Raw genomic sequence first — 12,370 nt, 5'->3', positions numbered from 1 at the left:
CTTGAACTCCATATATGTTGTCCAAAATGGCTAGAATTTTCGATGTCACCTTGGCCGACATCAACAAAATGTCAACTTTCTTTCCCGCTGCCTCTTTTAGTGAATTTTTCAGACGATATTCATACATCCTCTATTTCTTAAAATGTGGCCAAGCCAAATGAGAGGAACCGTCAAATTCCAGATGTTTATTGCCTAGGTTTCGTCTGGCTAACATGGTAATGACTGAGCTTTCCATATTGTTGTCCCCGTTGGAGATCGATAGAGATACATTTAACAGGTGGTCTTTATCAGAATATACAGATTTTTGTGAGGAGGATGAACGTTGGTCCTTCGAGCCGGATAATTAACACAATTATTAACAAAATGTGGAGTTGGCCAAAAGTGGTAGAAAAGAGGCATGGAAGTCGCAAGACTTTCGCGACGTTTATTTCGTCAAAATGAAGCTGCAACACTTCGACTGTATCTCAAAAAAGCTGAGCGCAGGCGCTTTGCAAAGAGTATGCAAAGTACTCCATACAAGCATCAAACGCGAACCAGTTCGAAAACATGAACCAGTTGGACGTACTTAGGGGAATAGAAGCCATAGATGTAGAAAACGTGGATCTTCAAGACGAAATCTTAAAAAAGGAAATATTGATGTTTGGTGTAAAATGACAGCTAAGCAAAGCCCAAACTGGGGGCGCTTTTGCTGACGTCATCGAAGACCATGAATACGAAATACAACAACTGTCATTAGAGGTGAAAGTTCTGAATGCACGCCCGGAAGCTATGGTGAGCAAAAAAACATACTTTGAATATTACTGTAACACTAATCTGTTATGTAGTGGAATTGGCAGTGGTTTTTCATTATTTTTAGAGAACTTTATTTTTTAATTCTTATAGGCACGTGTGTCTTCGCCATCGTTTTTATTAAGAGTGTGGCCATCTCTTTCTAGAACAAAATGATAAATTGACTTACATACTAGATTCAAGAACAGAATTGTTTATTTTTTTTTTGGAAACATATGTAGCTTAAATACAAATAATAAATATTTTCTGCGACACTGTATACAAGTAATTTTATAGCGTGGTGCTTAGTCGATTTGAACAATGATTCTTCCATTAATCTGCTGCCGCTTTTCGGACTACGAAACCAAAAAATAAACTTTGGAGTTGTAAGCTATGCTTGCCTTCTTTCTACAATTCTAGAGGGGTTAGCAAAGTATGCTGATGAGAGAACTCGGTAGTTCTTGTAATAGCGCAATACAGACAACCTGCTCATATTTTGTCTTTCCCGAAGATGAAGTCGATCCTGCTTATTCGAAAGATTGAAATATACAGAACGCTAAAATAAATGTCTTATACCAATCGCCCGACACGGCGCACACTGCTGCTTTTTGGCATTTTACATTGCAAAAATCATATCTTTTAAACCAACAGAGCGATATAAAATATTTAAAAAGCGTATGAGAAAAAGCTTCAAAATAAATGTTTGCCAAGAGTGCTGGGTGTTCTTGGTGCTGTAATTTTCAAGGTCAAATTCAGAAATTTGAAATTTTCACCATTTAACATATTCTTGCTCGTAACCAACACCTGCTATTGAAGACGTCATTTTATCATTTTCAAAAAATCTCCTTAAGTTTTTTCAATCCTAGACTCCGAGAGAATTCATCTTGTATAATCTTCTTCGTACTCTGTATATCTCACTAGGTACATTATCCGTTTTTTTATCTCCTCGCCGAAGAAGTGTGTAAACTAGCTTCAGAATAAAATCCATACACTTTATTCTGCAATGCAACGGGGAAATTCCATATTCGTAGCGGTTCTTCTCACTCACTGTGTGTCGTGAAATTCGCTTTGAGTTTTTTTGCAAATTGGACAACTCACAACTTTTCCGTCAATCATTGTCAGGACAAAATCAAACTAAACCGTAAATGTTTTTCCACTCTTGGTTTGAAAATTATGCGGCCTTTCTCGTCCTCTGCTAGTTGATGGTTGAACGAATCTACAGATATTGTATACTTTTAAAGCCAAACTCAATTTTTTTCACAAAATGTGGCACATTACTGCTGCTCGCGTTCGATTTTTGCCTTAAGTTATAGTGTGTATATTTGATTTTTACCTTAAGCTCCATTTTAGAACTTCAAAAATCCTTTTTTTTAACAACATTTTTGCACTAATAAATAAAATTGTCTTGAATTATGTTGACGAATACAATTTAGTCCAGATTTAAGGTGTGTCCTCTTATGAAGTTCAAAATAAACTGTCGCAAACAAGAGGAATATTAAGCATTATATTTTTTTAATTAACTAGGTACATACCTTTTTGTATTAATTGGCTAAAACCTTAATATTTACATCCAACTAGGTAAACAGAAACAGAAGGTATTTTAAAACAGCAATACGCAATGATATCAATTAAGTATAAACAAGCCACAGGCAAAAATGCATGCGCTCATAATTTTCCTTACACCTGCAGCATGTTTTTTAGGTTAGGTTTTCTTAGTTTATTGGCTTACGCACCAAATTCGCAATTTTTCGCAGATCGGGACCACATACATAGATAGAAAAATATTTCACCTACCTAGTGTATGTAGTCCTGCATTAATCCTAGTTGATCCTTGTTAGTTGTATTCCGCCAAAACCAAAAACCCCAATATTTAGTGTATTTTTTGAACGCTTCTAGTTCAATAATAGTTTTAGTAACTATTATAATTTATGAATCATGCTATCAATAGCAATCATGCTATTAATAGCATGATTCATTAATGAATAACATACTTTTTAGATAAAACAACAAAATCCCAGATCGATTGTTGAAATCGCCCTATATTCAGTTTTGAAGTTGCTACTTTTTGTAAACATTATCATTTATTCTCTTTTGTTAAAAATGTCTCAACTCTGGGTGCCTTTAACAGTCATGAATCTTGAAATCTTTCAAATTTTTTTTTTTGGATTCATAAAATTTGAAGAATTCCATATCAATTGCCTTTATGATGTTTGCAATATAAAAAAATTGATTTTTGCAAAGCTATCCGGGCAGAGGCCCAACTGGGCGGCGTTTACAAATTAATTGTAAATAAAATATATTTGGAACTTTGTTTTCAAAAAAATCATATTTCTTTGTATGCTGTATACAAGTAATACTATAGCAGGTTGCGTAGTCGGTTTGAACAATGTTTCTTCCACTAATAAGCTGCCGGTTTTCGTAATATGAAAACCAAATATCAAAGAAGCTAACATCGGCTATGCCAAAGTTTATATACCCTTGCAGTCCTTGGCAGTAATAATTTTACATGTTCAAAATTTGTTTTCTGCAACTCAATTCATGAATATACATACAAACAAAACAATTTTATTCTTTTTACTACAATTTGTTCTTCTTCTTCATGTGCTCTGTTGATTTGATGGGGTTTTATATGCAATATTATCACATGTGTAAATTTCAAAGCGATACTCCAATTTTTATGAAAATATAGTAGTCCGATCCTGAGAATTCTCATACTTGATCTGCTCCAGGTAATAAAAGACACAGAAAAAATATTTCAGCCCGATAGCTCTTAAGATGGCTGAGTAAAACGCATACGCACGGACGGACAGACGGACATGGCTATATCGACTCAGCTTCTCATGCTGATCAAGAATATATATACTTTATGGGGTCGGAAACGTCTCCTTCTGTGCGTTACAAACATCTTACCAATTTTATAATACCCTCTGCAAGGGTACAAAAAAGGCAACATATACCCTTGCAGTCCTTGGCTAATATATTTCTTCATGTTTTAGACTCTTTTTCTGTAACTCAATTCATCGATGCACAGACAAAACCTTTCAAATATCATTCCCATTTCTTTTTCTTCTTGTTCCCCATTCAATTTTACGTGCTGCGATTGGCAAGCAAGCACAAACAGTTTATGTAGGATTGCGTCTGTCGGCAGCGTTTGAGCAGAGCCTATTTCTTTTGACTGTAACTTGTGTTCTATTTATCCAATTTGTTTATCGGATTTGATTTCTGGATCTCTATCTCTATCTCTATTTTGTATAAAAAACTATAATAGTAAATTTCATAGGGATACTCCAATTTTTTAACCTATTTTTCTTCAATAACTACATATATGATATAGTGGTCCGATCCTGAAAATTTCCATACTTTATATTACCCGGGTTATGAGTAGCTCAAATATCAAGTTTCATCCCAATAACTTTTCATATGGCGGGGTAAATATGATTTGCACAGACGGACGGACGGACAGACGGACATGGCTATATCGATTATCTTCTCATGCTGATCAAGAATATATATTCTTATTAGGGTCGGAAACGTCTCCTTCTGTGCATTACAAACATCTGACCAATTTTGGAATATCCTCTGCAAGCGTATAAAAATTACAGAATTAATTAGAGTAAGTTTAAAACTTTTGAAAAATAAATATATTTACCTGTGAGATGAGTTCGCCCACGCAAAAATGATATAAAACCATCGTTATTTTTTAAAAATTTTATAATTCCAGAATTGAAAAAAAACAGAATGTAAATGTTATAAATCTTTAATATCAAATATTAAGAATACAATTTATTTGTTTGTTTTTTTTTTAATATTTTTAGTAGACCAAGTCGGCTTGAAACCCCTTAAAAAAGGTATGCTAAAATGCCCTTGGCCGAAATACGGTGAACTGGATCATAAAGAAGCATTTTTGGAATTAGGTCTATCCCGTTGGCATCAAGATTTTTGAGCTGGTTGGTCAATTGATTTATTGACCAACGAGGAAAAGTATTTCTGTAGTCGGGAAGTGAAGTAAAGCCTGGCCAAATTTCTTCAGTAGGTGTTTTAAGAATCCTGTAAAATTCGTCAGATCTTCGTCAGAGGGATTACTCTCGATGGATAGTACAGTCTCTATTGTTCTTTTAAGGCATGCATAGTTGGCCTTTCCCAGCAGCCTCCAAAACTTGCTGAATTCGATGGTAGACCCATTTGCGTTTTAACCGAATCGGTTTTGCGTTGTCTACAGCACACACATTCGCTAATAATTCTTTTGATCTTGGTATTAATCTTCGGCATCCAGAACTGCGATTTGAATTTTTGTACGACGACTTGTATTCCGGTATTCGTTGTAAAATCATCTTCACTCATAGAAAGAAAATATTTGGTGAGGCGTAGAGCCCCAGTTATAGTCCAGTCTCATCATAGATTATGTGAAAACTTTCTGCTTGGACATGGAGATACCATTTTGATAGAGACCAATTATACTCTTCCACGACGATATCGCCCCGACGGAGTTCCCTCTTATATCGTTTCGCTTTTACGTTTTCAATAAATATTTCGACCCGTGCTGAAGCACTTACCAGTTTTGTGAATTTCAAAATTATATTTTCCAGTATTCGCCGTTCACGAGAGTCTGTCCAGAAAAATCGTTCATCAAATTTTAAATGTATTTCGTTCTCAATAGTTTCCGCCATCCCATCACAGCTGAAACAGGCGAAGGCAAGGTTTGACTTGAAGTGATTTATTGGGGCCTCAAGCCCGGTATTTATAGGGGAGCATCTACATTGGTCTTATGGCTAGTGTCCTTAACGGTACTTAAAGCTAAACATTATGCTTAAGTTCTAATTACTTATGATCTATCCCTAAAAGTATACTACATATACTATATATATGTAGTATAGAAAAATATTTATATTTTTCTTATATCCCATTTATATTATTTTAATTCTATCTAAATGTAGGTACTGTTTGCTTTTTGTTTTTATCATCAGTTATTACTATATTATTGTTTGGACCTATGCTCTGTATTTTATATTTGCCTATGCAAATATATTTTATATAATCAGTTTTGCTCTATTTTGTGCTATTTGTAGTTTAAATTTTATTTCTTTATTGAAGTCATCAATGTTGTAAATGGGTTCATCAGCCTCAGTTCAAAGCTTAACTCTGAACAGACAAAACGTGTGTACGGAAAGTTCTTTTGCTCGTGCCCTACCGCAAACCAAACTCGTAAACAAACAAAAGCACAAAGCATAAAACAAAAAAAAAACAAAAAAAACAGTTCAACTTAATAAAACCGAAAATAATACCCGTTACGATGGGGACCGACGATCCCCCGATAAGCTGAAATTAATGCTTGAGCCCGAATTTTTGATTATGAAACGCAGTGATGATAACTCAATGGCAAATATATCTCCGTTCTTGATTAAGAAATCTATTGACTTCGCTTGCAACGGTGAAGTGCTAATGGCCAAGAAAACACGCGACGGAAACCTATTAATTAAAACAAAAAATGGTATACAAGCTCTAAAGTTGATGAAACTACAATTGCTGGGACCTTTTCCTGTTGTAGTTTATGAACATTCTACCCTAAATGTCTGTAAAGGTGTCATTTACTCAAATGATCTCCGCTGCCTAGCCGAAGATATCATCAAACAAGAACTAAAAGCCCAAAACGTCGACCCTTATCGTCCCCGACCGGTCTCATGCACCGTCCACTCCTAATGTACAGCAATTGATTTCGTTTAAGAGCCCGGTTGTGAATGCTATTAGTAAGGAATTACCGGTATCACCTGGGAATGATCTCTTAAAAACGATGCCTATTGTAGTGTCCGATGTGTCCGGGCAATTACCCATTACAATGGAAATTGCCGATAGTTCTAAAAGTATCGAGGGCCCCGTAAACAAGTTGACTGCTGCAGTGGGTGACTTGTCCAACGTTACTGCTGCGGCTGACGCTTCGGGACCGCGGCCTCTCGTTGGCATACCACCAAAGAAACATATATTTGTTTCTAGGCTAGACCCTGTTGTCACATCTGATGATGTAATAGCCTATATTCGGAAAAAAAGTTAACGTCTAGAATATTACGGTGGAGAAGTTTAAATTTTCTTATTCTCGGGACATTTCGTCCTTTAAAATTAGTGTTTCTGCCAATATCTTCGACACTATATGTCGAGAAGATTTTTGGCCAAAACATATAATAGTTAAGGAATATACTGTAAAAAAGAAAAATCGGAATCCGATTCGCTTGCCAACAACAACAACTAATACTATTCCCGCCACATCAGCATCTGCTGGTGTGTCAAAAAACTAGCTTCGTCCCGTAACCTGAGTTACCAGAACGTTAGAGGACTGAAATCTAAACTTTCTAATCTCTATGTAGATAGTCTTTCTTTTGAACATAACATTCTAGCTTTTACAGAGACGTGGCTAAAACCTGATATTGCTGATGCATCGGTTTTTTCCACAAACTTTTCTATATTCAGACGTGACCGGATTTCTCGCATAGGTGGTGGCGTTCTGATAGCTGTTGATGCTGCTTTATCATCTGAAATGATTCAATTTTCTAGTACCCAGGAGATTGAGTTTGTCGGTCTTAAAGTAAATTTTAAATCTTTTAATGCTTTCATTACTTGTTCCTATATTCCACCATTGTCAGACATGGTGGTATATTTAAATCATTTAGAGGCAATTCAGTTTGTCTCCTCTTTAGTTTCCAGTCAAGACTTGCTCATAGTTGTAGGTGATTTTAATGTACCCGCTTTAGCATGGTCACTAACAGATGAATCTACCATGTTGCTGCCCTCTTTGTCACATGACTTTATTGATGGCCTTCTAGACTTATCTTTATCCCAAGTCAATCCTGTCTTAAATTCTAATAGAAAATCGTTAGATCTTATTTTTGTATTGGATTCATCTTATTGTTATGTTTCTAGGATTGAACCATTTGTTCTTCCCGAAGACAAATTTAATTCACCATTACTTGGTTCAAATAAATTACCTCTAACTAGGTGCTTTCGTAAGACTGACTTTGCCAGCCTTAATGAAAACATTGCTACTACCGATTGGTCTTATCTGTACAATTGTAGAGATATGAACTCAGCTGTTCGTTTTTTCTATGATACTCTGAATTCACTCTTTGATATTTGTGTGCCTCTTGGTAGGCTGGAGCGGCTTAACAAACCTCCCTGGTTCTCTCGTGAGTTATCCAATTTGAAAAATGTGAAGACACGATATTATAAGAAGTTTCAAAAAAGTTTCATAAGAATTATCTTCGGCGGTGTAAGCTTCAGTTTTCTTCTGACCCTAAACAATTTTATAACTTTGTTAATTCTAAACGTAAGACCTCTGTGCACCCATCTTTTTGTCTTTTCAAAATAAAAAAGCGAGCACTGATCAGGCAATTGCCGATATGTTTGCGAATTTTTTCAAAACAACCTATTCCTCAACGGAATATCGAGAAAGTCCGTATCCTTATCATTTAGAAAAAGCTAATTGCATTTTCAATCCAGTGATTGATGAAAGTTCTCTTCTAAACGAACTTAAACTAGTTAAACCTAATTATTCTCCGGGGCCAGATGGTCTTCCTGGATGTGTACTCAGGTTCTGTGCAAACGCATTATGTAAACCCGTTTTAAAATTGTTTCTATTGTCTGTCGAATCTTTCTCTTTTCCACCTATTTGGAAGGAGCCGTATATCATTCCTCTGCATAAAAATGGCAAAAAGTCCGAAGCCTCTAACTATAGAGGTATCTCAAAATTGTCCGCTATTCCGAAAGCTTTTGAGAAAATTATAACTTCTCAACTAAATATCAAGGGGTTCAAAAATGGTAATCAAACTGATGTAATATATACTGACTTTAGCAAAGCCTTTGATTCCGTTAATCATACCCTATTACTTTCTAAGCTGAGCGACATTGGGTTTCCACCCCTTTTCCTTTCTCGGGTTCTAGAATATTTAACAAATAGAAAACAGAAGTACTTTTTAAGTGTTCTTTTTCCGCTTCCATTCCTGTGACTTCTGGTGTACCTCAAGGTAGTCATCTTGGCCCTCTGCTCTTCACACTATTCATTAACGATCTTTCATCAGTCATTGTTCATTCGCGTGTGCTTATGTATGCTGACGATTTCAAGCTTTGTCTTACTTATAAAGATACAGATTCATTTAGTCGGCTACAAGCTGATCTTAAAAACTTTCAATCCTGGTGCCACTTTAATCTACTAAATCTTAACACTACCAAATGTAAGGTAATGACTTTTTTTCGTAACTCTCCTCAACTGGTCACTTATTTTCTAAACAATAGCCCTCTAGAACGTCTAAATAATATGAATGATTTGGGCGTACTTATGGACCATAAGATAAATTTTAACACCCATATTTCCACTACGGTAGCAAAGGTCATGAGTGTTCTGGGTTTCATTAAAAGATGGTCAAAAGAATTTGACGACCCCTATACAACTAAAGTTCCTTTTACTTCGCTTGTCCGTCCTATTTTAGAGTATGGATCTTGCATTTGGTCACCTCAATATGAGTCGCACCAGATTAGACTTGAATCCGTTCAAAAGCAGTTCTTGCTATTTGCTCTTCGTGGCTTAAGCTGGGATCGCAATGTCAATTTGCCTTCGTATTCTAGTAGACTTCTCTTGATTAACCTTCCGTCCCTAACTAACCGTAGAATTATGCTTGGTGTCATTTTTATGCACAAGCTCCTAATTGGTGATATCGACTCGCCTGAGTTATTAACACAGGTGAATCTGTCGGTACCATGTAGACGGCGTAGACATTTTATGATACCTTTATCCCTTAGTCGTTGTTCTTCTAACTATGCTATGCATGAACCTTTTAGGGTCCTCTGCTCTGATTACAACCTTCTATTCCCTGTAATCAGCTCAGAGTTTTCTATTAATATGCTTAAAACATCTATCCTATCCCATTTAGTTAATAGATGGCTATAGTATTATTTGTTTGTCTGTTTTTTCTATTGTGTATTTGTCCACGCGATTCGTGCCGTGCGTTATACGGCTGCACCCCTCGGTCGGTCGGGTGGGAGATGGGCAGTTATCTGCTTGGGCTCGCGCATAACAGGCTATGTCCTGGTGGCGTAGGGGCCACTTGAACGTACTGCGCATAGTATCGTCAACGTCCGCTAAAAAAAAAAAATACTGGAACAGACGATCTTTAAATACAATGTGAAACACCTTTCTCCATGTCCAGATTACACTTCCATAATGGAATCCGCATTTTGCTCAATGTCACCAGAGATAACCAAAGAAATCAAATCAGTTTAAACAGTTTTTCTTTTTCGTGATTAGTGTTTGGTGCATTTACATATTCTTTTTTATTTTTTTTTTCTTTCTTTCGTCATTGCTTCTGCAGTTGCTCCCCTCATCGCCCCCATCATACCATCAGTGCTAGTGGCTTTGTTGTTCTCTCTGCTTTGTGCTTGTGCTCAGCTTCTCTCCCGCGTAATCACTTTTGTAAGGCCGCCTCTCAAAGTTCGGCTTATAACTGTTCTTGCACTCTCTGTTGTGCTGTGCACTCTAGCTGTCTCTTTGTTTTATTTGTAATTATTGATTATTTATCAATAATTATCTTTGTGCTGTGAATTAAATTTTTCTATATATTCTTATATATAAATTTATTTTTTTTTGCCTTTCTTTTAGCATGACAAATTTTTGGTTTGTCTGTGTCTAAGCCTGAGCTTGGCTTAATGCGCTGGACTTGCCCATCTTGTGCCAGCCAGCAGCTTGATTTTAGCCGTATGTATAGGGATCTTTGTTTAAGGTTTCTTTCTTTAAACAAACTGGCCAAACAGCTGTCAAACGAGTGTGACTCTAGCGTTCAATTATTGTCGCAATTCAAGTTTGTTCCACCTTCTGCGAAATTGCACAAGAAATGTACTCTTGAGTTGCCTCGTAAGCAGACGCCAGCTCCCTCTATTACTTCCTCTCCGATTTTACTTTCGCCTACACCATCTTCTTGTCCCTCTTTATGCTCTTCTTTTCAGATTGAAGTACCCATTACAAGCCCTGGTGTACCTCAATCTATCCCTCACGGGAACTCTGATCAATCACAGGATCATGCCGGCTCTCAATCACTTGCGGATCCCAATGCTCCTCCGCCTCCACTAACTGTAGTGCCTCATCGCAAACAATTATTTATCTCTAGGCTTGCTCCAGATACTTCTGAGTCGTCTGTGGCAGCTTACATTGGTAATATTTGCCCTGCTAAGGTTTTAATTCAAAAGTTTAAGTTTTCTAGGCCTCGCGAAATCTCCTCTTTTAAAATTACAGTACCAAATGAGTACTTCTCAGCTATGGTTGACCCTAATTTTTGGACAGAGGGCCTAGTTGTACACGAGTTTGCGCCCAAAAGGCGCTCTCGTCCGTTCCCTGTCCACCTTCTTAATTTATCTTCTGCTTCAAAAAACTAATGACGTCTAGTCTTTGCATTCATTATCAAAATGTAAGAGGACTTCTTACCAAGCTCTCGAACCTGTTCTGTGATAGCCAAACCTTTTCGGCTGACATATTAGCTTTCTCTGAAACTTGGCATAACTCCTCTGTTTTAGATAATAAAATTCTTTCTAATAACTTTATTTCTTATGGGCTTGATCGTGTTGGTCGTCGTGGCGGTGGAGTACTCATTGCTGTCAACTCGAATCTGTCTTCAAGTGTGGAGCCGATTAATCTCCCCTTAGGTGTTGAGTTTATTTGCGTCGAAGTTACATGATCTAACTTTAGCCTATATATCTCTTGTTCATATATTCCTCCAGCTTCTGATATCATGATCTACGTGCACCATGCTGATGCTTTACGAACTATTTTTGGTCGTCTTAAAGATCGAGATTTTGTTATAGTTTTAGGTGATTTTAAATTGCCTAATATGTCTTGGCTTGTTGATGATAATCTATCTTTCTTAATTCCTTCATCTCAACATGTTTTTCTTGATAGCCTACTTGAATGTCCACTATATCAGTTGAATTCTTTCCTTAACTCTTCTAAAAGAATCCTTGATCTTGTTTTTGTCTCTGATCACACGGTTAGTGCTGTATCGTAATCAAAGCCACTAGTGAAACCTGAAAATCCTTACCATTGAAGTTACTATTTCTTACAATTCCGTTACTAACTTATATAATAACATCTCAAATTCTCGTCGTAGATGTTTTCGTAAAACAAATTTCAATCTTCTTAACAGCCTTATTTTCTCTTTTGATTGGTCGTTTCTATTTGAGTGCTGCGATATAGATTGTGCAGTGAATTTTTCTACTCTGCTCTTAATTCTCTAATTGATAAATGCGTTCCTTATGTGAATGTCTCTACCGTCTCCAGCTCGCCAGTCTGGTTCACACGTAGGCTCTCTAATCTTCGTAACATTAAATCGAGATATTTTAAAAGATTTAAAAAAACTGCTTCGCGACTTGACTATGCAAATTATTGTATAGCCAAATCTCAATTTTGTCTTTTAAATACTCAATGCTACAACAATTATGTCGTTCGCTGTAAGGTTGAATTTTATAAGAACCCCAAAAGATTTTACAACTTTGTCAATTCCAAAAGACGCTCTAATGTACTACCTTCCACCTTCAGACTTAACGACCAGTCTGCTAATAATGATTTAGATATTGC

General features: G+C 36.5%; 1 pseudogene; it reads left to right on the top strand.

Moving 5' to 3' along the window:
- The window catches only part of LOC137577900 (neuropeptides capa receptor-like), a 44,373-nt pseudogene that overhangs the window by 29,379 nt on the left and 2,624 nt on the right, over positions 1 to 12,370 (top strand).

Source organism: Drosophila tropicalis, unplaced genomic scaffold (genome assembly GCF_018151085.1).
Source record: "Drosophila tropicalis isolate 14030-0801.00 unplaced genomic scaffold, ASM1815108v1 contig_1002, whole genome shotgun sequence".
Classification (NCBI taxonomy): Eukaryota; Metazoa; Arthropoda; class Insecta; order Diptera; family Drosophilidae; genus Drosophila; species Drosophila tropicalis.
The sequence above is the reverse complement of the archived record's forward strand: the minus strand, read 5'-3'. Positions and strand labels throughout refer to the sequence as shown.